The following is a 26,925-nucleotide window of genomic DNA, read 5'->3' as shown; positions in this document are numbered from 1 at the left end:
TCTTTTCTTGTTTCAAATTTAATTTTTGTGAGAGTATTATTGATGTCATTATTATAATATCATTCCTTTCTTGTGGCACTTTTCTTCTAAAAGATTCAGATCTCTTTGCATCTAAATTTAAATCCATGTATTATAATTTTTTAAATCTCTTCGCTGTCTTTAGTCATGTTTTTTCACCTTTCCTTAATACTATTTGACTGTTTCTCCACTTTATTTTTCTTTAATAACTCACTAGTACTTTGCCCTTTTGTATGCATCCTTCCAAATTCCCTGGCTTTTATGCATCTTTAATACCCTTTGGAATCATTTTCTTTGATGCTGAAGAACACATCTTAGAAGTCTTGGGTCTGCTGGTAGTGAGAGTGTTCTGCTCTTGTGGGCACATTACCTTTATTGTCACTTGTTCCTGAAGAAGAATTTAGAAAGTTGAACATCCTAAATTGACACTTTTTTTCTTTTTATAATTTTCCTATCCTGCCATTAGCTCAGTTTGTTATTTCCAGGAGATTTGTTTTCTTAACCTGCTGCGGCTAAGAACATTCTCTGTTTCTGGAGTTCTAAAGCTTCAGTGGGTAGGATTACATAATTACCAACTTATCATTATTTTATCGATAAATAAACAAATACTACTCATTTATATTTATTTAGTTATGAGTTCTGGAAGGGTTTTGTCATCATCTTTTCAAAAATTAGATCTGCTGATTAAACTTTCATATATTAATTTCTGTTCCTTGTAAACAGATAAACCCAAGCTTCTGTTCCCAAACAGATATACAAGACACTTCTCTTTCAGTTCTTTAAAAATGGCTTTGTAGAAACTAGAGAGATGGCTCAACAGTTAGGAATACTAGCTGCTCTTCTGGAGGACTCTGGTTGGAATCCCAGCACCCACATGGCATCTCACAGCTGTCTGTAACTCCACTCCCAGGAGACCTGAAGCCTATTCTGGCCTCTTGGGGCACTGAGCACACACATGGTTCAGAGTCATGCATGCATCCATACAAATAAAGTTAAAAAATAGTTTAGAAATTTTAATTTTCTCCTTTGGTTGCATTTTTTGTTAAAATGTTACTTCATCTGTATTTAGCATGTGAATGCTTATGGGGTCAGTTGTTTCCTTCCATCCTGTGAGTCACAGGCATAGATCATAGCCTGTCAGGCTGGAAAGACACCGCTCTTACCTGCTGAGCCATTTTGCTGGCCCTCCTTTGCATCTGTTGTTGTTTATATAATGAAGATCTCCGTTGACTTACTGACACTTTGATCTGTGTTAACCTTATTTACTACATTTTTAATAGTAAAGTTAATAATTTCATTAATGAAAGTTGTTATTTCATTGAAATCTACCTGGTATGTAGTTTTTTTTTTTTATTAAAACATTTTATTCCTATATCCAGTGTCACATCATTTAGATGCCTGTAGATCTTTGAATCTATGACTAACATTTGTTGATGTGATTAACTTTCACCAAGCAAAGTAAGTTTCTTTTGGTTTGATCTTCAGTCAGATCATATCTGACTGACAAAGGATACCAAGGTCCTGATGATTAATACAAATATATTTCCTTGTTAAGAAGAAATGACTAGAAACTTATAAATGATGCCATGGAGAAATGACACAGAATTTTGCTAAATATACTGTGTGTTGGAATTGACTATGTTAAATGGTGATCATATAGTTTCAGTTACATGTCTTACTATACAGTGAATTTTATAGAAGATTTACCAAGGGTTTATGGTGTGTGCTACCAGTTCAGGCCATTATCAGTTATAATTTATAATAATTAGTGGAGACTTAGGAAAGATTAATTATTCAAAGAATGGTGGTTAACCACAATCCCACAAAAGAAATACAATTGCAAACCTATGGATATAGTTCTATGAGATGCAATCACAAAAACACTTCCTTTTTTTTAAAGGTCATGTATTTAAGATCACAAATGAGAAGATGTTGAAATCTTTTAATTTCACAGAAAATCTGTTTGCTCTTCTTTTTGCATAAGTTTAGATAGAAACTTAAGATTTCATGATGGAACAGTACAAACCAATTCTACCTTCAATTCTAAAGAAACAAGCATGTAGCTATGCCTTAGTCTTCTCCTGAACTTCCTTCAGACAAGAGCTCTGTCCCTTAGAAACAGCAGCATTGGCTCCATGCCATTATATGTAAAGCATTTTAGTAAAGACTTAGGTATGTGCCATGGCATCTCTCAGCTAATTTTCCTGGGAACAATTGCATTAACATTGTGATGCAAGCATGGTGGTATAATCCTGGAATCCTAGCACTGAGGGGGTAGATGTAGATGAGGCCAGTCTGGTCTGTGCAGGGGATTCTGCAGTAGCTCTGGCAACAAAAGGGAGCACCCGTCTCAAAACAAACTTGAAAAAGCAAAATAGGCAATGAAAGCATGTGCAAGAGGCTCATGAAATACTTTCTTCCATAACAGGATGCACGACATTCCTGGTATACCTGTTGGATATACAAATTTTAACATTTCCTCATAGAACAAACTTGGAAAAATATGTTCAAATTAAGCAAATCCACTTTTCCTTCTACCAAAGGGAAGGTATTTGGAGGAAGTAAGAGTCATAGAAAGATCACTCCACTGGGATCCTTGCTTTTTAATAAAAGCACTCACCTCTAAGGAATGGACAGAGTGTTGCCAAATACTTCTAAGTATATCTGTGTATACTGTAAGTATATCTATGCTAGGAAACAGGCTCCTCACATTTTGAACCATCACGAGAGCAAAGTCACTGACTATCTTATCTGGACTACTTCATTTAGGATTTCTGTATAAAAATAAACGAGTGAGAAGTGATGTTTCACACTAGAACAAAAATCTGGCAAGCTTGCTGTCTACCATCATAAACTTAATGTCTTCCTCCTGGGGAAGGGGATAAAAGGAAGGATATGGTTATTTTCAGTTCAAAATTTACATTCCGCATGTGAAGAGATATTCCAAAAAGCTTACTGCCCTGTGTACATGATGCATCTGGACCTGTCTTTGTCATTTCCTCAAGGTTTGGAGGCAAAGGAAACTCTCAGAAGGAAGCTGGTGTCCGTGACTCTCACCATGCTATAATAAAGTCATTCATCTTTCAGGTAGAGTCTCATATCATACTTTACATCAACGAAATTGGAGAAGAGATTTTTAGCTTGCATAATGGCCAATCTTGGTTGTCAACTTGTCAAAACTGGGAAGCAAGAACTCAACTCTCCATCAGACTGTTCTGTGGGCATGTTTATGTGATATTTTCTTGATTGCTCATTGATGTAAGAGAGTCCACCCTACTGTGGGCAATGCTACCCCTGGGGAGGTATTCCTGGGCTAAATAAGGATAGCTGAATGTAAGCCTGAGAGCAAGCCAGCAAGCACTGTTCCTTCATGGACTCACTTGTGTTTAGTTGCTGCTCTGGCTTTGCTCCAGGAAGGACTATAATCTATAAGCCAAACAAACTCTTTCTGTCCCCAAATTGCTCACGGTCATTGTATTTGTCACAACAGAAAATAAAATGGACAGCTTGCCAGTTAGAGAACACATCCGATCCTTCAGAGTTCTTAACAGTTTGATTGCAATAGTGAGATGATGAGTAGATGTGACCCTTCAGAAAGATAAAGGATGCAAACCCTACAGGCTGAATTTGAGAAAGTGGCAAGAATTCTAGGATCAGCTGGTAAAATGCTGAACAAGAGGCCACCACAATTCCTCCCACAGATGAGGATTTGGAAACTGGGTAGTGACAGATGTGACCGAAACAACCTTCCCAAATGTTGTATGGATACTGTTCTCTTTTGGGGGCTAGTGGATTTGAGTGGCTGTTACCATGACAATGGGGAGGGGCATCTTTCAGGCTCTAGCCAAAAAGCAACAAGCTAGTGAACCAAAGTCTCCAAAACTGGAATGTAATAAATGGTGCCATGACGAGAGCCTTGCTGTTCAACACACTGTTTGGGGTAGGCCAACATCATGAGAAGTTCTTCAGTTTGAGATGTGAGCTAGCACCTGTTCAAATCCTACACTAACTGAGCACAATTTAATCCTTTCCCAGGGAGGCCCACTTACTTTTGATAGCCTTTGATTACCATTTCCTCTCTGCCTTGACTTCAGCTGCTGGACTGAGAGATCTTTCTATCCTCTAAGGAGACCACTGGTCATGCACACCAGGCTCCATATGATGGAGAAGTTGCTGACTGTAAGTGTCGAAGCCAACATCTTATCCAATCTGGTAGGTTCAAATGACATTAAACTTTAATGATTTGGATTTGGACTGTTTTTATAATAGGGAAGGTGATGCAAACTAATGGGTTAAGCAATGTAGATGAGTTCAAGCAGGGTTACTGTGGCTGCTGTGTCGAAATAGATTCCCTTACCTCAGAAGTGCCAAGCTGAGAAATACTAATGGGACCTGTGATCTTATTGAGTCTTTAAGCTTAAGTTTCAGTTCACTGATGATACTAGAAAACAGAGGCAATCTTGAGCCCATAACCTCTTGAAAGGGGCTAATAGAAACAACCTTTGCAATAGATAGATTTTAAAAGTTAGATTGTTGCCAAGCCTCCTGGCACAGGCCTGCGCTCCAGTTGCAAGGGTGTTGTGGACTAATCTTTTTGTACACTGTGAAGTTGTGCTTTTGCCAAGGTGCCTTCTGATTGTTTTAATAAAGAGCTGAATGCCCAATAGCTAGGCAGGAAGAGGTTAGGGAGGACTTCTGGACAAGGAGAGAGAAGAGGAGATGAATCTAGACAGGAAAGAGATGCCAGAGGAGACAGAGAGGAAACAGGAGGTGCAAGATGGAAGAGAGGCAAAAACCTATGAAGCAAAATATAGATTAATATAAATGGGTTAATTTAAATTATAAGAGCTAGTGGGACAAACCTAAACTATAGGACAAGCTTTCATAATTAATAATAAGTCTCTGTGTCATTTTTCGTGAGCTGGTGGTCCAAAGAAAAGTCCAAGTATACAAGGGGATGAAGTAGGAGGTTTACAAGTTCAAGGTCAGGGAGGGCAACTGAGACCCCCACATCAAAACAAAAGATAAAAGGAAGGGTGTGGATATAGCTCAATGGTAGAGCGTTCACCTACTATGGAAAGCACTAAGACTGAATCCCAGTGCTGAAAAGGAGGAAAGAAAAAGTTTCTTATTGCTAGGCTTTTGGAAAAGCTAAGCATCTCATCCATGGAATCCTCAAGACACTGTCACCTGAGTCTTCTGTTACTCAATGGCCAGTAAAGTAAAATGGACCCCCACAAACCTCCTAAGCAGAGGCCATTTATTGACCAACAACTCATATCCCAATCAGAATAGCAATATGCTTTCTTAAGGCTAATTTGAGGCAAACCCCTTATTCTCCTCCCTTAAACTTTCAAATTCCTACTCATAAGATCATCAGCTCTAGGTTCTGCCATACAAATGCAGAAGCTTATTCTGATTTCAGTATTTGTGGCTACACAGAAAGCAAGCTGTTGAAAAAATGCCATAAAATTTAGCATTCATAACGATGTGTGTGGAGTTACATGAGAGTCTGGCAGCGGGATTGCTTCTCCCAGAAAAGGATAGGGCTTCTAGATGTCTTCAGCAAAAGAAGTCTTACTTTCACTGCTATATTTAAAGCTTGCTGCTTAGGTTAACAGATATTATCTCTGAGTGCAGGAGATTCACAGAATTATTTACTGGTTTATTATCTGTTGTTTGTCTTGTGTTGTTTCTACAGTGAACCTGTATCCACTCCAAAGAACTGTTAAAACATTGAAACAAATAAATACAAACACACAGTTTCTTTTTGAAAAGTACAATCCAGGAAAAAAAATACAGAAGATAGCTTACATTTTCCTTGGTATCTAGAAAAGCAACAGTGATCTCTGATGCTAAACAGTAAGATGTAATCCTGCAGGCAAACCCAGGGCTGGCTTTAGAGTAGGAACATAGGAACGGGGATTAAGAATGACAAGGCATTAAAGCCTTGGCTGACAAAATAGATGCAATTGAAAAGTATGTACAGAAACTTCTCAGATTATAAAATCAAGCAAAAGCCAAGCACTGCCTAGCTTTTGTTATCTATCGTTCATGTCTTCTGAAACACAATGATATCACCAATAACAGAAACAATGTATTAACAAGCTGCTTTCCCTTCCTCTCGTAGGGTTTCAGGAACTGACTCTCAGAATTATTTCTGGATCCTGACCTCCATTGTCACCACACTAGAAAGGCAGACAGATTTCTTGGAAGGTTTAGGTGGGCTCTTTTATGGTAAAGGGACTTTGAAGGATCTGAGATTGGCAATTTAGCTTCACAATCATTGTACATCTTCCAGACAGTGGAGAACGTTTGGTAGCAGCAGATTGAAGTTCATCTTTTGGTGTCCTAAGAAATATCATTTACTTTTGTAGGGTGGTCCAGCTACCTGACGAAATGGGATCCCTCACCTCTCTGGACTGGAGTTATTTTTCTGTTGGTATTCTACTCATACTAATATAGACAAAGACACTCAGTTTATGTATGTCTAAAAACAATTGGTATATCTTTCTTTTTCTCTTTCTTAAAAAAAAAAAACAGCAGCTTTTAAAACTATGCTTCTCATTCTTGGGGTAGTTGCTAATGGCAACAGAAAGAATGCACTGGGGTGTCATAATAATCCCCCATTAAATCTCTAGTGTTTACATTTTAATGCTATAATTCAAGAGCTGACAAAAGCCCTTTGAGTGTGTCTATGGGGGAGGAAAATGGGCCGCCCATTTTCTCAGGAATGATGCTATAGCAACAAGGAATGAATTTGGGGTCAAGGAACAAGCAGTCTATGAGCTTTGTTTGCATTTCCTGGCTAAAAGTAGAATCTAACACTATAAATTTTGTCCAAAGACACAGTTCTTTTGAGAAGCAAGAAGATAACACACCTTGTGCCACCATGTTTTACAACAAAAGCAGAGAGAACTGGAAGAAAGGCACGCTGATGAGTACACCAGGAAATAATTTTCTGAGTAGCCCCATAAGAAACATCTACCATTCCCCATCCTTTCCTTGAGACCCAATACTTCGTGCCCGGGCAAATGGTGCTTTAGAACGTGGAGAAGTATTACAATCTGCAAGATGCCTTTCTGCAAAGAGACAAAGGAGGGCTGATAGGCAGTCCCTGAGTGTGACCCCTTTATAGTCACGCAAGACATGGCAGAATAGGGTGGTGTTGATTTTGTCTGGCTTTTTATAATGGCACTTTTGTTTCTATGGAAAGATTTTTCTTCTACCAGAATAAACAAATACACCTGAATCACAATTGCCTATTGTGCATCAGAAAGAAAAGGAAAAAAAGAAAACCCTATTCCAAGAAGTTTGTACTGCCAACTTTTCTCTCCCCAGGCATCTGTGTTTTTACTTTTGGTTTTGGGGACAAACATTCTCAGATTGAGTCAGTGCTCAGTAATATAAAATAGTATGTTATGGGTGGTTAGCCAATAAAATGATCTAGTTAAAGACCGTATTTATATGGTACACAAAATACTAGGATGCTAGATTTTCAAGGGCAAAGCACAGGTGTAAACATCTGTAAACAACACAGCTCAGCAGACCTCAGACCTCTTCCATCCTTTGGATCCCCTCCTCCTGGTCCTCACTGATTCACTCCACCAATTAAAACTCTCCATCTTCCCAGTTGTCTCAGCACGTGTATCACCCACTCCCACAATGCATCCTGAACATAATGGCAACTGTAGCCATCTTCCAAAACTGTATATTTCTTCTCTTCAAAAAACTGTGATGTCTAGAGAACCAAGTCCATAGTTTTATAAATTGGCTCTGCTGTTCCACATAATCCACCATGTATGACTTCTTATTTTACTACACACTTAACCCTTTCTAACACCCTATCTGGTCAATAAACCCTGACTACAATTTTTCATTACTCTTTCCAATCTAGGGCTAGTTTAAATACTATTCTTTCCACAGAAGCAAGCCTTTTACATGACTTCTTCCAGAAAATACTATATTTTTCTTATTATTGCATACATTTATTTATTTATTCATTCACTTATTTAGTTCTGTGTAAGTTTGTCATCAAAATTACACATCAGATCGAAGCAACATAGGCATGTATGTAAATGCCATAAGGAAACGCACTCTTCTATAAATCAATATCATTAATGAGAACAGAAAGATTTGATTCTATTGACAGAGCATCATGGAACATAGCAAATGAGCTAACATTGGTGTGTTACTGAGATGCTGGAAAGAGAAGAAGGTGAGAGCAGCAAAAATATTTGAAGCACTGGAACTGGAACATTTCAGAGCTTTGTATACACTTTACTAAAAGACGCAAATCAAGTTAAAGAAAGGTGCAGGGTTCACTGCATTAAGCCGCTGAAAACCAAAGTTGAAGAACAAACAAGGGAATCCAAAGGAAGAAGTCATACTAACTTTTACCCGCAATGGAAAAGAAGGTAGACCTCTTAACAGAAACAATGAAAATGAGAAGAGTGGGCTAGCATCTGCAAATCACTGAAAGAAACCTCAGAGGGGCTTTCATGTGCTGATAAATATGTATGTACCGCCACTTTTTGTGTGTAAAAATGAATGTAACACATAGACTTGACAGTATGGATCCCAACCTTCTGGGGCCAGCAGCTCCTTCAGTCAGAGAGGAAGGTAGTATCTTTTAAATCACCATACAAGTTACTTTCACCCTCCACTGGCATGACTACAGCCCCCAGTTACCTAACAAGGATACAGGGCAGGCTCCTGGGACAAAACTGGGCTGCAGCTTCTCATTGGTCATACCACAACATGGTTCCTCACAGACCTCTTCCTAAGGCAGACCCTTAGTAAACAAAGGACTAAGAAAAAGTGCAATTACTACCTCTCAACTCTCCTGGTAAGAGGAGCCGTCCCTGGATGTGGACCAGGAACCTGCACCCAGGGGTGTTATTCCGACTAGATTCTATGAAGGGAGTGGGTGCAGGTTCTCATCTGCAGCTACAACCTAAACTGAAGCTCCTACAGACTAGTCAGCGTGGCAGGTGTTGGGGAAGGGTGCCAGAGGCATAAACAGGCAGGGAGGAGGGTACTGGGGTAGGAGTCGGACTGCTTGGCTTCACTTCTTGACCTTGCCCTGAGTGGCCACAGCTTGACCTTGCCCTGAGCAGCCACAGCTTCCACAGCTTTACGCACAGTCTCTTCATCTCCCAGGAACTGCATGGGTTTGACAGGCTTCAAGTTCTTGGGTTTGGCCAAAAAAGAAAAGAGTCTGGCCATTAATTTCATCGAAGCTGTGTAAACATTGGAGACAGCTCTCCGTTTGCTCTTCAGTTATCACTTGACATTGACCATTAGCGTCAGCCACTTCCGCCCAAAACATAAATTGATATACACAAAGAGAAATTTAACAATGTAAAACCCATACTCTAATAGCTCAAATAACTTATAGTCTTCCTAAACATGACTGACATCCACACCAACATGCCCAAAGCCAACATACTTGAAAGGAGAAGAGAGGAAAGAAGCCATGAGGTGTTTGAGACAAGATAGATGTAAGTTTGGATTTTATGTAAGCATGCCTTGGGCCAAATATGTGGTGGGCTAATTACTTTTCTTACTCCATTTTTATCATAAGGTCCTTCATAAAGATAAGAGAAAAAACAAGAAGAGACATCCTTGTTTTTTTGTTGTTATTGTTTTTTGTTTTTTGGGGTTTTTTTTGTTTTTTGTTTTTTTGTTTTGTTTTTGTTTTTTTGGTGTTTTTTTTTTTTTTTTTTTTTTGGCTTTTTTTTTTTTTTTTTTGGTTTTTCGAGACAGGGTTTCTCTGTGTAGCTTTGCGCCTTCCCTGGATCTCGCTTGGTAGACCAGGCTGGCCTCGAACTCACAAAGATCCGCCTGCCTCTGCCTCCAGAGTGCTGGTATTAAAGGCATGTGCCACCACAGCCTGGCTTCCTCCCACTTCTAACAGCTGCTGCTCTGGCTCATCACAGGACACATTAGGCAGAGTGGAGAATAAGACGAATGGTGTGTATCCGTGAACAATTATTTGAAAGACAAGACGGTAAGGGAAAGGGAAAGTCAGGCATGCTTAGGTGACACATTTTCACACATCTTTGAGTGGATATCATCTTATTGCTCTGATAAAATATCCTGACAAAAGCAGGTTAAGGGAAGAGAGGTTAATTTGAGCTTATAATTCAAGAGACAGTCTGTCATGTTGGAGAAGTCAAGGCTTGAGGAGCTTGAAGCAGCTGATCATATTATGACCCCAGTCAGAAGAGAGAAATGAATGTTTGCCAGACTCACTATATATTTTTTATTTTATATATAATATTTTGCATTTTATTTAATGTTATATATCTTTTAAAATAATTACCCATATGTAATAAAATGTAAAATATATCATGATAAATAGTATATTATATATAGTATATATTATAAATAGTAAATATATATATAGTGTAGGTTTCTCACCCAAGGAATGGTCTGGCTCACAGTTAAAATAGGTCTTCCTACGTTAATTACCACAATCAAGGCATTTCCTCACAGGAGTTCCCTAGGGGCTTCTCCAAGATGGTTCTGGATTCTGTCATTGACAATACCACCATCACAAATGGACATCAGAATTTCATAAAAAAAAAAAAAAAAAACTACAAGTCATCTCTCCTTCAACCCCTGGTCACTGGCATAACTTACTCTAACTAATGAGAACCATGTATTTTGACTGATAAGCACAGCACCATACTCAGGCCATTGATTTGAGTATATACATAGTGTTATGAAAGATTATTTCACTTAGGGTTTGTGTTTCTGACCCCTTAGTTTCCAGACAATGGCAATGCTATGCAAAGTTGTGGAACTTCTAGGAGGTGGCATCTAGCCGGCCAGTGTAGAGCTGGAGCAGTGTGGCCATCCCAGTTCCAACCTAAGTTCTTGATCCACTGACGTAGTCTCACCATCGTAGAGAGGGCCCCAGATACCTTGCAGTCCCCATCATCAAACTGAGCCAAAACAAATCCTTCCTGAAATTGTTTCTTGTCAGGTATTTCGTGACAGGAACGAGGAAAGTAACACACCTAACAGTGTTCTCAAGCTTGTGTTACCCTGTGCCTTCGTTAGCTGATCTATTGCTCTTTGTCACTGACTGATTGAGGATGATGTGGGATGTCATAGGACCAGCAGCCCACTATTACACTGTTTCTGTAAAAATGAGTCCTTGATACCACAAAAGAAAAAAATCAACAGAGTGAAGAACCAACCCATATTGTGAAAGAAAAGGTTTATGAATTCTACAACTAATAAAGAGTTAATTTTCAAAGTCTGTGACAGTGCAAACAATGCAAAAAACAAGAAGACAACATGATTTCTTTTAAGTGAGTAGAGGACCAGACTGAACATTTCTGAAAAGATATGTACAAATGGCTGATGGGTGGTTGAAACACTGTACATGATCACTAATAATCAGGGAATTGCCATTTGAAACCATAACGATATATTTATTATCTAGTGCCTGTTATGTCAGACATTATCCCAAAGTCAAAGGACAAGTGTTTGCAAGGTTTAGGAGAACAGGAAACCCTTGGGAATTGTTTGTGGGAATGAAAATTAGTGTGGACTTGTCAAAAACAGTAAAGAGATGCCTCATAATTTGGAGTTTTAAAACAGTGAGATGTTGATGCTTGGGGCCAGATACTTGCTAAGAAAGACTGGCCTCAGAGTATTGGAAGATGTTTAGCAACAACCCTGGCCTCTAGCCACTAGATGTCAGTAGCATCCTCCTATGGTCTAAAGATGTGGACAGTGACTGGGGTAAGAGTCTAGGGGTCTGGAAAGGCCCCTGATTAAGAAGAACCTTTGCCTTAATCTGATGCAATGCTATGATTCCCATGTTGGTGGCATGAACTATTTTTAATCCCATGGATGATGGTACAGGCTGAGGTTCCTAGGTCAGGAAAAGTAAATCCATGTCTGGAATATCTGCCAATTCAAATTGAATTCAAAATCAATCACTGCCCCTTACAAGATTGAGGGAGACCTGTAGTTAGAGTTTTCCTGCCTGGCCCACGGACAGGACAAATCTCTCTCACTCACCAGGCCCATAGATGCTCAGAACCAACCAAGTAAACACACAGAAACTTATATTGTTTACAAACTGTATGGCCATGGCAGGCTTCTTGTTATCTACTTCTACCTTAAATTAACCCATTTCTATTAATCTATACTTTGCCACGTGGCTTGTGGCTTACTGGTGTCTTTACATGTGGCTTGCCATTGAGGCACCTGGCAGCCTCTCCACCCAGCCTTTCACCTCCCAGAATTCTCTTCTCTCTTGACCCGCCTATACTTCCTGCCTGGCCACTGGCCAAACAGCATTTTATTTATACAGAGCAATATCCACAGCAGAGACCAACTCGCTCAGTTTGTTACCAGGTGGCTGGCTGGTGTCTTGAAGGAGTAGCACTGTATTTGGAGCTTAGTGACTGTTGCTGTCCTGGATGTGTGACAGTAACAGAAATTATACCAGCCTTAGTAAATGGAAGCTTGTGTGGTTGGGCCCCTGCAAAACCTCCATCCCCCACACATGGTCACTCTGTTCATGTGCCCATTCAAACACTGGAGTCTCTGATGTCAGAGGATGGCTGACACTGACTGCTTGACTTGTCTACTCTAAATGACTTCTTGTTTAGTGACCATCCAGGGTTGATGCTCTCCTTTGGACATTAACATGAAATAAAAACATCTTCACACGTTATCCCTGCTCCCATTTCCTCCATCTGCATCTGCATCAGAACTTCTGGCCCCTCACCTTTCTCTATGTCTCTTACCTAACTATTTGTCACTTCATGGATTTGTATATTTTATAAACTTGGATCATTCTTTTTCTAAAAAGTGAGAGGGGGAGAGAGAAATAAACTGTCCAAAGAGAGACCTCTTACAGAGATCACCACAGAGAGAGCTCATAATGGGTCCCTCCCACTTTTGGCTTGCTCTGCATACTGAAGGGGACAGCTTGCAATCCATCCTTTGTTCTTTTCCCTCTTTATGAAGCAGACAGGGGAGGCTTATATAGCTCTGTGTACATGTTGAAGAGATACTCCTTATACTGCTTAGTAAGTCATGGTGGGTGACATGGCAGTCTGGCTCACGAGAATGTGTTGCTTATTTAAACTCTGGTATGGCTTTTGCTGAGCCCTGAGCATACTTGAATCTAAATACTTGGATTCAAATACACACACACACACACACACACACACACACACACACACACACACGTATCTCAGCTCTTCATTCTTATTTTTATCATCTCTAAATGCGAATTGAGTAAAATCTCTTCTATTTCTGCAATATAATTTTGTACTTTGAATAATGCTAGAAGACATTGGTTCGTACCGAATGCTTGCTTTAAAAATCAAGGGGTTTATCCAATAGCTTTATCTGTGTACACCTCAAGAGACCCTTTATACTACTGTGAACAACTGAATCATCATTACAACAGGCTCTTCAAAGCCATAAAACAAACCCCTCTGTACTCACAATAGCAACATTTTGAAGCATTCTGCATTCAGTTTCTTGTACCAACTGGTATCACAAAGTATAGACTGAATTTATAGTTGTTAGATGTAGACTATAGGATACAGGATTTCCACTACAACATCATTCTAAATGAATCACCCAAGCTCCCTTGGCAACATTGACAAGGAACCTCAGTCACATAGGTACCACTTCCATAAACCCCAGTTAGAGCCCCTGAGGCCTGGTGTGGTCTGGTGCAGTTAACTCTACAAGAAGGGAGAATCATGAATGGATTTTACTTAGGACTCTAGAGCCAACTTTTCTGTCTTTGACATCTGATTAATAAAAGAATTGAAGAACTATATCAAGATATATTTCCCCATGCTATGAAAGCAACTTAAGGCGTTTCAAATCATTGGACAGGAGGTGTTACATTTACCTCCATAGTTGCCCTCATGGCTATGGATCTAACAAATATTATTAATAGGAAGATTACTGAAAAAATATTTTAACAAGCTAAAATTTTCACAAAACATGTCCTTTCTTCAGTTTCTAGTGTTCTTAAGGTGAATATTATTTATCTACCACACTGCCTTTTAACTTTCATTAGAAAAGTACAAAAGTAGATGTGTTTGCTGAAACTTCACTCTAGTATAACAGAGAGGTGTGGGCAATAAACAGGAAAGACAACCTCTCCTCATCTCAAAACACGGACTTCCATGCTGAGCTGTGTCTTCTGTCTGTCATCTAATTTGCATCATGATTTGTAAAGCATGGCTAGTTGTTGTATTTCCTGATATAATGCTACAACTTGGATACAGTACACAACACTCTATATACCATCTGCAAGGTGGAGAGATTGTGACTATCCATCAGCTTCATTTATTTGAACGTGAATTGTTCATTAGCTGATGTAAGATGTCCAGAACTCCCATCCTTGTTTCTATGACTGATCATGAATGGTCATGCTATGAACACACTCTTAATTTTGTGAATTTGCAGGATCACTTCTGCTTCCTCGATTTCTATGAGGGGGACAATTGTATCAAAGGGTATGGAAGTCAGACACATACTTGTGGCGGTATTGTGTTTCTCAAAATATTATGTACCCTAATAAATTTATCTGGGGTCAGGGAACAGACAGCCACTAGAGGCCAGAAAATGGTGGCACTCACACCTTTAATCCTAGCATTCCAGAGGCAGAAATCCCTCTGGATCTCTGAGTTCAAGGCCACATTAGAAACAGCCAGGCATGGTGACACACACCTTTAATCCCAAGAAGTGAGCCTTTAATCCCAGGGAGTGATGGCAAAAACAGAAAGATATACAAGGCGTGAAGACCAGAAACTAGAAGCATTTGGCTGGTTAAGCTTTTAGGCTTTGGAGCAGCACCATTCAGCTGAGATTCATTCGGATGAGGACTCAGAAGCTTTCAGTCTGAGAAACAGGATCAGCTGAGGAACTGGTGAGGTGAGGAAGCTGTGGCTTGTTCTGCTTCTCTGATCTTCCAGCATTCACCCCAATAACTGGTCTCGGGTTTGATTTTATTAATAAGTACCTTTAAGATTCCTGCTACACATATTAATATATGTTGTGTATGTTTTGTATCATGTACCTGTGGTGTATGCTCTTAGGATAGGCATGTGTATACGGGTATCTGTGTTTGTGGGGGCTCCAAGTTGTTGGCAAGTGTCTTCCTCAACTGTTTGCTTTCCATCTTTATTTTAGGGGGCCAATTCTGTCACAAAACCTCACGCATTTGTCAGGCCCATGAATTTCACAGATCTAATGTTAATTCTCCACCAGTGCTGGGTTATAGGCATATGCCATATGCCCTGCTTTTTATATTGATTTTGAGGCTTAGCTCTCAGGTCACATGCTTGAAGTTTGCAGTTTACTGACTGGGCCATCTTCCCAGGCCAAGAGGTTTTATATTTTGGGGTTTAGTAGCAAATTTCCTTCTAAATAATCTTTTCTAATTAACAAAAATTTTTACTGTGTATACAATCTCTTTTCCTACTGAAATTAAATGCTACTCATCTCTTAACATGACTTGACCCTACAAAACTTTTTCAATTGAACATTCATTAGATATTATATGACTACAACTCAGCCTCATTACCTTTTAAAAAGACAGCGTTTCATTATAGAATCCAGACTAGCTTTAAACACTGTGTATGTAGCCCAGGATAGCCTTAGATTCACAATCTTCCTTCCTGAACCTCTCAAATACTGCAATTACAGGCACCAGGCAACTCCATATGCCTTAACCTAGTAGGTTTTTATAGACTCACTGTAACTTTACATATGGGTAATCATGTCTTGTACAAATATGGTTTCATTTTTCCTTATGGTACTTATGGATTTTATTTCCCTTTCTTCCCATATTGCACTAACAAGGACTTCCAGCTCTATTTCAGTAAAACTGTAAGAGCTCACATACCTGGTGCTGATGTATCTGATATTAGTAAAAGGAATTCAGTCTCCTGGTATTAAACACAAAGTCAACTGTGGTGCTGTTTAAATTAAGGAAGATCCCTTCCAGTCCTAGATGTTAGAGAGATTTGATTTTCAATGGGTGTTGGCATTTGGCATCTGCCATAACTGTGCCAAGTGATCATCATGGAACTATTCCTTTTTAAATATGTTCATATGGCAGATTTTCCTGATGGGTTTTCTAATGTTGAATTAGAATTGCATCTTTGAAATAAACCCTGCTCAGTCATGGTGCATAATTGCTTTTATGTCTTGTTAAATTCTATTTGTTAGTATTCTCTAAAGGAGATTTACATCTATATTCATGAGAGATATTTGCCTGCATTGTGTCTCTTTCACCCTGCCCCCACCCCCAGTCTCCAAGCAGTGCTTGCTCAATAAAATTAACTGGAAAATCATTACTTCTTTCATTTCCTGGAAAAGATTACATGGACATGGTGTTAATTCATTACATATTTGCCTAAGTCAGTGGTTCTCAGCCTTCCTAATCCTTCCTAATGCTGCAACCCATTAATACAGTTCCCCATGTTGTGGTGACTCCCCCACCATAAAATTATTTTCATTGCAACTTCATAACTGTAGTTTTGCTACTTTTATGAATCATAATGTAAATACCTGAATTCTACAATGGACTTAGGTGATCCTTGTGAAAGGGTCATTTGACCCTGAAAGGGGTCACAATTCACGGATTGAGAACCACTGTCTTAAGTAATTATTAATTCAGTCATACTGCTTTTTAAAACTAGTCATCTGTTCCAGCCTGTATAGGTGCCTTGTGGTAGATTAGCATATTACTTCTAAGTTACCATACTGTTGAGTGTAGGCTTATCAATGACATTCTCTTTTGAACCTTTTGACCTTGTATAGGTGTGTTTCATTTCTAGTACCAGTAGCCTCTTGATTTTGCTATTAGGATCTGCCAAGCAAATTGTTATTCAGTTTACTGGGTTTTTCAAAGGTCACTCTTCTGTCTCATTGCTCATCTCTTAAATTTGACTGACTTCTACTCTTACTATTATTGTTCTAGATGCTTTGAGTTTATTTTCCTCTTCTTTTTCTAGATACTAAGGTATGAGGTTATTATTAATATTTTGTTTCCACCATCAGAGTATAAGCATTTTGTATTATATTTCCTCTAACAGAGCTGGTTTAGGTGTTGTGCGCATTTCACATAGTATATTTTTTATTTAATTCTATTTAGTAAATGTTCCCTTTTTCTTAAGTAGTCTCCTTTCCTCCATGGGAACATTTAAAAATAGTAGTCCAGTCTTGAACCAGTTAGAAGAATCCCTGTTATCTTTCTGCTGCTGGTACCTGGGCTGGCTCTATGTGGACAAATAACAATTTTAATGGGATTTCATTTTTAAGTGTGTTACATTTTCTTTTATTGTCCATAATATGTCCGTGATATAGTCCACAGGTTGTTAAAGATATGACTTATTCCCGAGTTCTTTGGTGGCATAATCTCTAAGTTTCCATTAAACTTTGTAATTTTGACAATGTTTTTTGAGTCCTTTAATATCTTTGCTGAATTTTTATCCAATTTTCCAATCAATGGTTGCTACAATCTTTAGCCATTAACTATAGGCTTGTCCATTAATTTTTGTGTACGTCTTCTCTATCTTCTTGTGAACCAAAGCCTCTTCTTACTCACATTTTTATCAAACTCTCACCAACCCCTGTGACCATGTCCATTATAAAGAGATGTTTTGAATTCAGCCCCACGACCTTTATTCCTCGATTGCTTGACTGCTATAAAATGATTGCTCTGTGCTTGCGCTCGATATAAAGGAAAACAGCACTGTAAGTGCAATCCAGCTGGCCTGCTGTGTTTGGAAGGTCTCTGGTAGAAGACCGCTGCTTCTGGCCAAAAGAAACCATCCTTTTCACTGATGCTGTTCAAGAACAAAAAGAAACAAAATCAGAAGAGTAGAACAGCAATCAAGAGACCTCACACAATACCACGACACCACCCTTGGGGACACTTCTTGTGCCTTGTCATAAAAAATGTCTCTGAGATCTTGTTCACCTGGGAAGCTCAATGGTGCTAGTGTCTCTCTGGTAAATCATCTTAAAGTACATACAGTTCATTCATAGGAATTTTGGTCATCTTCTGTATTTTGCCCTTATTTTTTGATTAAGACATATTGAGGTTACATTATGATCAAATCTGGGTATTTCTTTGTGTTTCATTTAACTTTTGATGGGGGTTGGGGGCTCAGCACTCCTTCTTGTTCTTCATAAAACACACAATAACTTCTTACCAACCATTGTCACCAGGCTGCATTGTGAAACCTGGAGATTGTTCCTGTGGTCTAAGTGTGTTTTGGTGCCTATTTTAGCCTCCTGCTGTTCTTCCTCCTCCCTAACCTTCCTAACTGGCTTGTGACAACCTGTGTACTCTCTTAGCAAATCTGTTGTCTTAGCTTCTGCATATCAGTGAGAGAATGAAGCATTTGTCTTTCTGAATCTGGCTTCTTTCACTTAGCACAGAATCCTTTAGTTCTACCCAAGAAACAGGATTTTATTTGTTTGTTTATTTTTAGACAAGACCTCACTGTATAGCCCAGGCTAGACTAGAATGTATGATCGTCAGCCTCCTGTATGCTGCATTTATGAGCACATGCCACCATTCCTGGTATGGGATAGTTTAATTATTTTCCATTGTGCATGTATCACCACACTTTTAAAATCTATTAATCAATAATTCAACGGACCTCTGAGTTGATGCTATAGCATGGCAGTTGTAGATAGCAGTAATAATCATGAAGTGGTATAGCTTGATGAGTGAATACTTTTATCCCATGTACAGAGCCTTAGGTTGGATCACCAACATCATGAAAACAAAGCACAGAAGTGCAGGTATCCCCTTGGCATAATAATTTTCTTTCCTTTGGTATTTATTCAGTACCAGAACTTCTGGATCATGAGGTGCTTCCAGTCACAATTTCTTGAGGCTCCCCATACTGTTTTGTATCACAGCTGTACTGCTTTATACCCCCAGAAGCTGTCTATGGGGTTATTAGTCTCTGATTTCTCAGCAGCATTTGTTACTTTGGGTCTTTTTGATTATAGCCATTCTAACTAGGGTGAGATGATATTTCACTGTGGCTTTAGTTAGGATTTCCCTGACATGAGCAATACTGGGGTGGGGGTTTTATGTTTTGTTTTGTTTTGTTTTGTTTTTGTGATTCTGGCCATATGCATCTTTTCCTTTGAGAAATGTTGTTCAGATCTTTGACCCATTTATAAACTGGACATTTGTTAACAATTTAGGCTTTTTGTTTGTTTTGATTCTCCCTATATCCTAGATATCAACTGTTGGCAAGTGTTTCCTCCCATTCTGTAAATAGTCTCTTCATTCTATTGACCATTTTGTTTGCTGTAATCCTGCTTGTCTAGTTTTGATTTTGTTGCCTACAGTTTTTTAAGGTCCGTTTCACAAAAGTCATCGCTAAGGCTAATGTTGTGCATCCTTCTTTCTATATTTTCTTTTAGTAGTTTCGCTGTTTCAAGTCTTACATTTAAGTCTTTAGTACACTTTGAGTTTTACTTTCATATCATGAGGTATGGACATCTAATTTAATATTTCTACATAGGGATATCCAGTTTTTAGTACTATTTATAGAAGAGGTTGCCCTTTCTCCAAAGCATGTTTTTTTTTTTAATTCTAAGTCATCTTTATAGATGAAAAGTTATATAAAAGTCCAATATTTCTTTGTGAACACTAGCTGTTGTTTAGATCATGAGAGATGATACTGTTCAGGGTGATATTGTATTGGGGAGTGAGCTATTATAGTAGTAATATCAACAGAATGGCTTGCTTATTATCTTAGAATCTAAAATATATTACATTGGATTATGTGAAGGCAAGTTTAGAGAAAATTAAGTATGATGATGATACCATTGCTTTTCAAAAAATATTCCTTGTTTTTATTAGCCAACATTTCTTACACATGCCACTAAAACTATAAACCACAGAAACAGAAGCTAGAAAACTGAAAGTTCATGCTCTAGGATGTTGCCAGCAATGTAATCATCAAAATGAGAAGATCGAAACAAAGTTACTTATAACCAGTTATGTGACAAGAATTGGTGTTCAGAATAGACAGGGAAATCTACATTTCTTTTTATTCTTTTTTTCAACCCATATATTCTGATCATGGTTCCCCTCCCCCATCTCCTCCCAGATCATTGGATATAATCTCAGGGATTTCTTTGCTTTCCTTTATGTTCTGTTGGTCTATGAGTTTAGTTTTTAAGTAGATAGCATGTTGCTTTCCTACTGTGGCTTTAAGGCATATTTGGAGTTCAAATTCTCAGAAGCCTACAAGTTTGTTCCTTTTATTCATGGTTCTTTTGCCTATTCAGAAATTTTAACCAATTTCAATAGCATGAAATGTCTGATAACCCAATAGAAAAGGCAAACTTGAATACAAGAAACAAATTGAAAGTCCTCGACCATTTCTACAAGTTCTGTTCTAGTTTGCATTCTCTTACTGTGATAAACACCATGACCAAAAGCAACTTGGGGAGGGAAGAGTTTCATGTAGCTCGTAGGCTGAAGTCCACCATCAAAGGAAGCCAAGCAATGGTCGAGAGAAAGCCTGATCTGACCTAGTCTGGTGATCAGATGACTAAGCACCCTAACAGTCGTCTTGGAACTCTCATCCAATAACTGATGGAAGTGGATGCAGAGATCCTCAGCCAGGCCCCAGGTGGAGCTCCAGGTGTCCAACTGTCGAGAAGGAGGAGGGACTGTAAGAGCGTAAATTGTTGAATCCAAGATTGCTAAAAGCACAGGGACAAATAGCCAATTGAATGGAAGCACATGAATTATGAACCAAAGGCTGTGGAGCCCCCAGCTGGATCAGGCCCTCTGGATAAGTGAGACAGTTGAATAGCTTTAACTGTTTGGGAGGCACCCATTCTGTGGGACCAGGACCTGTCCTTAGTGCATGAGCTGGCTGTTTGGAACCTTGGGCTTACACTTTGCTCAGCCTGGAAGGAGGGGACAAGACCTGCCTGTACTGAATCCACCAGGTTTGAATGAATCCCCAGGGGTGTTTTGGTCCTGGAGGGGAGGGGCTAGGGGGAAGATAGGGGTGGGGGCGGGAGGGGGGAGGACAGGGGAACCCATGGCTGATGTATAAAATTAAAACACATAATAATAATAATAATAATAATAATAATAAGAAGAAGAAGAAGAAGAAGAAGAAGGAGAAGAAGGAGAAAAAGAAAAAGAAAAAGAAAAAGAAAAAGAAAAAAAAAAGGAAGCCAAGGCAACAACTCAATGAAGAAACCTGGAGGAAAAAATTCGAGCAGAAGCCATGGAGGAACACTGCTTACTGGCTTGCTTTTCCAGCTATACCACTCTTGGGCATATACCCAAGGAATGCTCAATCATACCACAAGGACACATGCTCAGCTATGTTCATAGCAGCATTGTTTATAATAGCCAGAACCTGGAAACAACCTAGATGCCCTTCAACTGAAGAATGGATAAATAAAATGTGGTACATATACACAACAGAGTACTACTCAGCAGAGAAAAACAATGACATCATGAAGTTTTCAGAAAAATGGATGAATCTAGAAAAAATCATCCTGAGTGAGGTAACCTAGACCCAGAAAGACAAACATGGTATGTACTCACTCATAGGAGGATACTAGATGTAAAACAAAGGATGACTAGACTGCTACTCATAACTCCAGGGAGGCTACCTATAAAACAGGGTCCTAAGAACGACACAGGGATCCCCCAACGACAGAGAGATGGATGAGATCTACATGAGCAAACTGGATGTGGGGGTGGGTAATAAAGGGCAAGGTTTGAGGGAGCAGGAGATACCAGCTGGATCAAGAACACAGAGAGAGAACTAGGAAAAAGAGACCATGATAAATGAAGACCCCATGGGAATAGGAAGAAGCAAAGTGCTAGAGAGGTCCCCAGAAATCCACAAAGATACCTCCACAATAGACTACTGGCAAATGGTCGAGAGAAAGCCCGAACTGACCTACTCTGGCGATAGGATGGACAAACACCCTAACTGTCATACTAGAAATCTCATCCAATGACTGAGGGAAGTGGATGCAGAGATCCACAGCCAGGCCTCAGGTGGAGCTCCAGGAGTCCAATTGGCGAGAAAGAGGAGGGATTGTATGATTGAGAATTGTTGAGAACATAATTGGAAAAAGCACAGGAACAAATAGCCAAACTAGTGGAAACACATGAACTATGAACCAATAGCTGATGAATCCCCAACTGGATCAGCCCCTCTGGATAAATGAGACAGTTGATTAGCTTGAACTGTTTGGGAAGGCCTGTCCTTAGTGCATGATCTGGCTGTTTGGAACCTGAGGCCTATGCAGGGACACTTTGCTCAGCCTGGGAGGAGAGGACTGGACCTGCCTTGACTGAGTCTACCAGGTTGAGCTGAATCCCCAGGGGAATCCTTGCCTTGGAGATGGGAATGGGGGTGGGCTGAGGAGAGGGGGGGGATGGGAGGAGGGAGGACAGGGGAATCTTTTAATGTAAAATTAAATTAAATTATAAAATTTTAAAAATATAATAAAAAAGTGTCATCAAATAAGATATAACCTAGAGATAATGACATTTTTAAACCATAAACTTCCAAACATCAGTAAATTGTAAAAGGTAACAATAGCACTAGAACCGAGGTCTCTGTGTATTCGTTCTGCAAACATACTGCACTCAAAAATATATATGTAATCAATAAACGTGCATTCCTCAAACAGATGATAATAACAAATAGACAGTTTGATGGTATACTTTTACATCATTTTTCTATTCTCTTTTAAAATAAACCAAAATTATACTGATGAGCATCCCATAATGTGAGATTCTACATCCCACTAACTTCATTATAAACCCAGCTCACACTTTCAAGACTGCTAATATTCATGGGTGACATGTCATTGAATAACACATATTTATTATTTTTTAATCTAATTGTGGAGTTGATTCATTCATGCCTCAATAGTCTATACTGGTACCTGGCCAAAAAAAAATTTAACTTGTTCCTCTATGACTTTAGGAGTATAGTGTTCACTCTTGTTAAACTCAACCATGGTCAAGTGTGAACATGCAGAGATACTGCTAATCATGGGCAGAAGACAGGCCCATGACATTGAAATTCTCAGAGCCTAGTAATTAATTAGTTTTGGCTATTTGGGTATTACTTTGTCCAAACGTCATATTTCAGAAAGTCTTGTCTTCTTTTATTTTGTTGTTGTTTTGTTTTGGTATTGTTTCGTTAGTTTGCTTTTGCTTTTGATTTTTTGTTCTGTTTTGATTTTTCAGACAGGGTTTTCTTATGTGGTCCTTGATGCCCAGGACTCACTCTGTAGACCAGGCTGGCCTTGAACTCACAGAGATCCACCTACCTATACCTCCCAAGTGCTAGGATCGCAGGTGTGCACTGCCACCATCAGCCAAGATTTGAGAAAATCTTTAGGTTCACACTTTTTATGGACCAGTGTGTCCCTGACTCTTTTCTCTTATATAGAAGTGCATTAGTTAAATTTTCAGAAGAAATGAAGGCAAAGCTGATACCAAATCAAATTCCATGCTTCTGTTTCTCCTAACTTATTTCTCAAATGTAGGAAAAATCAAACAACACAGAAATACAACACAGGGCAAGAGAGCTGGGAAGGCAGGTTATCACAGAGCAGAGAGAACACACCATATATTTCAACCTTAAAACATGTCAACCACAAAAAAGTATAAACATACAAGTAGAAACAACACATACACACTCACATGTGCACACACATACACACACATGCATATACATACACACATGCATATATATATATACACATATGGATATACACATACACACACAAGTACATGTACACACACACACACATACACACACACTCACCCCTCTGCTCTTTTCTCAGGAATTTTCATCAGGGTAGCCTAAGAAGAGGTCTATTCATAGTCCAGGAAAAGCACATGGAATGTTATATTTTTGTACATTTCTGCTGAATTTATTCATGTTACAAATATTGAAAATATTCTGTTAAAATAACAAAAGTATAGAGGTTTTGATAAAATAAACAGGCCAGAAATAACAGAGCAACACTGAAAATAAATGAACCATTCATCTGATCTTTTTCTTGGGCTCAGTGTTAAAAAATGTGGGAGTTTCTATTATCAATTGTTTTTGCCTGTTTTGTTTTATATGCTCATGTATACAGGGGACATGATGTTTTTACACCATAAAAAAAAAGGTTAGGGATAAAGATGGCATGAGATCATCCTTTTTTTGGGTGCAAATAATTAAGTTATAGTGGTTTAATATGAATTGTACTTCTGAAATTGGCACAAAATGTTTTAAATATATAATGATATATAAACTGTAGAATGTTAGCATTTACTTTTTATAACTTTTCAGATAATTAAATATTGCTCTGAGGTATGCAATCTTCATTAGGGAATGAATCTACATAGCAAAATATACACTTTTTTCTGAGGAAACAGTATTTGTTTCCTATTTTCTGTATTTCTGGGGTGATTTGTAGCTTCCAAAGATAATATGCAAACATACTATATGATCAGCACTGTTCATTTCCTCCTAGTTCCTTTTATGCATTATGTGCCTAGTTAGGTGTCAAGAGTTTGTGAATGCACAGATCAGCATTTAATTCAAATGTTACTTTTAACAGTTCAGCATATAATTTAAAAGATGATGCAATGTTTTTATTTCTAAAAATGTGAGCAAGGATGGTTGTTTCAGAAAAATCAACAAAAACACTAAATTTATTGTAGTAAAATAACATATCTTTGCATTATTTGTCTGATAAGAAAGTCAAGAACATCTTATCATTTTATTTTTTAGGTTTAATTATCATTATTTAATGTGTGTAAGTGTTTTGACTGCATGTATGGGCACCTCATGTGTTCCTGATGCCCACAGAGGGCAAAAACAGCTATCAGATTCCCTGAAGCTGGAGTTACAAAAGAGTGTGATTATCATTTGGGTTCCTGGAACTGAACCCTGGTCCTCTGTTAGAGCAGCAAATGCTCTTAACCACAGAGCCATCTCTCTAAACCCTCAAGGAGATCTTGATGGGCAAAAATTATAGGAAAATATCAATCTAGAAAGTGGACACATTCCAAAGCCACTATGTGTATTAAGGACATTTTCCTCACTTGATAGGCCCACTTGATGGCTATATTCACAGAGCATGCAGCGAACTTGGAATCTGTGCAAGAGAGAACACGAGAGCCAGGAGACACTACCAACAAAAAATTCCTTCAAGGTGACATCTTCAGTCAATGAACAGGAAGGAACATTCTTACGGAAATAATCCACAGAAGGAAACAAAAATGAGAGCCCAGCAAAGTCCAACTGGCTGATAAAGCTCAAAACATTGCAGATTTTGAAAAGACATGCATGCCATGAAATAAATACCAGCCACACATTTCAAATAAAGTGACAAAATAGCAAGATGAAGAAGGACAGGAGACTTTTCAGAAATTACAAGGTATATCTGAAAAACCATGACAAAGAAATTAAAATGAATCTGAAAATAAAAGTGTTACCCAAAATACAGAGAGGATAACTGAAGTTTCAAAAGAAGAAAGAAAGAAAGAAAGAGAGAGAGAGAGAGAGAGAGAGAGAGAGAGAGAGAGAGAGAGAGGAAGGAAGGAAGGAAGGAAGGAAGGAAGGAAGGAAGGAAAGAAGGAAGGAAGAAGGGAGGAAGGGAGGGAGGGAGGAAGCAAAGAATAGAAGAGAAAAGAAGAGAAAAGAAAAGAAGGAAGGAATAAGTTTACATAAATAGTCAAAGAATTTGGGGATGAAGAGATAGCTCAGCAGATAAATGTACTATACCACCAAACCTAATGACTTGAGTTTGATCTAGGGCCTGCATGGTGAAATGAGAGAACCCCCTCCTACAAGTTGTCCTCTGACTTCCACATGTGTGCCACTGCGTGCTTGGGTACCAACACTCAATACACAAGCAAACAAAAAACAGAGAGGTGATAGGTAGACAGGGAGAAGGATGGATGGATAGATGGATAAGTAAATAAATAATTTAAAATACAAATATAAAGAATGAATAACTTTGAATTTTCTAGTATTGGTAGGCATTGATCTTTTGCTTAAAAAACAACAGCAATGATTTAAAAATCCAAGGGAAGTAAAACACTTACTCCTTGCTAGATAGGTTGTAATGAATCTGCAGAACAGCACCAAGAAAAGGAAGTTCTTGAAGAGAGACTAAAGACTACCCTTGAGAACCAATTGAAAATCAAACTGAAGCAGAATACCCAGTAATGTCAGTGAAAGCCAGAATGTCTTCAAAGCCTAAGAAGTTTTGTACTGAGTACAAGTATCCTTCAAGTGATAAGATCAAGATATTTTACAAGCTCATAGGGCAGAAGGCTTAAACTACAGAGTATTTATTAATTGGTTCTTAGATATGAACTATGAGGTTCCTTGTTTGAATTTATAATTTAGAGCATAATTTGGAGATTTCATTCCTCAGTTAAACCATACAAATGTGTCATTCTGTGGCCTTTACCTAAGGATTTAGGTTTTCTAAAGGTAGAAAAAAAATTAACTCAGTATTTGTCCAGTGAAAACTCATCTTGTTTGTTTGCTTTCTATTCTGTTTCTGGTCTTTTTAGACTGGGTCTTGCTATGTAGTCCAGGCTAGTCTGGTACTCACAATGTTGCCTATGCTAGACTTGAACTCATGACAATCCTGCTCCTTCAGTATTCCAAGTGCTGGAGACATGAGTGTGTACCACCTTTCCCAGTTCAATAACTATTAAAAAATGAGAGAAAACATGCAATAAGCTCATCTGACCTTTAAAACATTGAAAAATATGTAAGGCCCCCCAGATGCTCAGAAACAAAAACACTGATAACATCTTCTTGTGCATATGAGTGTGTCTTTTTATAGTTAACT

The sequence above is a fragment of the Onychomys torridus genome, chromosome 19, assembly GCF_903995425.1.
Source record: "Onychomys torridus chromosome 19, mOncTor1.1, whole genome shotgun sequence".
NCBI classification, from domain to species: domain Eukaryota; kingdom Metazoa; phylum Chordata; class Mammalia; order Rodentia; family Cricetidae; genus Onychomys; species Onychomys torridus.
Note: the sequence above shows the minus strand (reverse complement) of the source record.